The sequence below is a fragment of the Octodon degus genome, unplaced genomic scaffold, assembly GCF_000260255.1.
Source record: "Octodon degus isolate 3935 unplaced genomic scaffold, OctDeg1.0 scaffold00317, whole genome shotgun sequence".
Lineage (NCBI taxonomy): Eukaryota > Metazoa > Chordata > Mammalia > Rodentia > Octodontidae > Octodon > Octodon degus.
Genome location: NW_004524893.1, coordinates 876,391 through 877,690, shown reverse-complemented (window position 1 = coordinate 877,690; position 1,300 = coordinate 876,391).

The window sequence follows — 1,300 nt, the reverse complement described above, 5'->3', positions numbered from 1 at the left end:
ATAGCCATTCTTTCTGGGGTGAGATGGTATCTCAATGTTGTTTTAATTTGCATTTCACAGATGGCTAGTGATGTGGAGTATTTTTTCATATATTTATTTGCTTCTATAATTTCATCCTCTGAGAAGTGTGGGTTCATCTCAGATTCCCCTTTCTGGATTGGGTCTTTAAATTTGGGGGCCCCATTTTTTTTTAGTTCTTTATACATTCTAGAAAGCAGACCTTTGTCTGAGTGCTTATTATTTCAGATTTTTTTTTCCAAATTTGTGGTTTGTGTTTTCACTTTTTGGGTAATTTCTTTTGACATGCAAAACTTGTCAATAAGAGGAGGTCCCAGTTGTTAATTCTTTCAAGTATTACTCATACAATTTGATTTTGTTAATGAACTCTTTGCCTACCTCTATGTCTTCAAGAGTTTCTCCTACTTTCTCTTCCAGGAGATTTAGTGTTTCTGTTTTAATGTTTAGATCTTTAATCCATTTTTACTTTAGCTTGGTGCATGGTGATAGACTTGGGTCAAGTTTTAGTTTTTGGCATGTACAGAACCAGTTTTTCCAGCACCATTTCTTTGAAGTACATCTGTACAGTTTGGTTTTGGTTATGAACTCTCTCCCTATCTGTATGTGTTCAAGAGTTCTACCTACTTTCTCTTTCAGTAGATGTAGTGTTGCTGTTTTAATATTTCAGTTTTTGATCCATTTTGAGTTGAGTTTGGTGGGTGGTAATAGACATGAGTTTATTTTTAGTGTTTGACATGTAGAGAATAAGTTTTTCCAGCACTATTTATTGATTTTTTTCCCAGAAGTTTTTTTTTAATGTAGTCAACAGAAACAATGGTGCTTTAATAGTTGCTAAATGTTTCCAAATCCATTTATTTCAGACCAGAAACATTTGGTAGCCAGGTACCAAGCCAGTGACTGAACATTTGAATAATACTGAAAAACTTGAGTATCGAATTTCATCAGCAGAACCTGAATTTAATATCTGGCTTACTGATAGGTGCATAACCATAGAAAGTTCACTTAATCTTTAGAGACCCCAATTTAGTCATTTGGATGAGGCAAACAATATGATTAGGCTTTTATGAGAGCTCAATAACATACTGACCTCTCAGGAAACACTCCAGTGTTAGCTAAAACTAAAGAATATAATTGGTCCATTTCCATATGAAACAGATTGTTTCCTCTAGTCTCCATCTTCGTGGTGTATTTTTCATGAAGAGAAAAAATGAATTCAGTTGATCACAACATAGAAGATCTTGAAAGCTTGTTTGGTGCTCTAGTGACTGGAAGATCTTTTTTT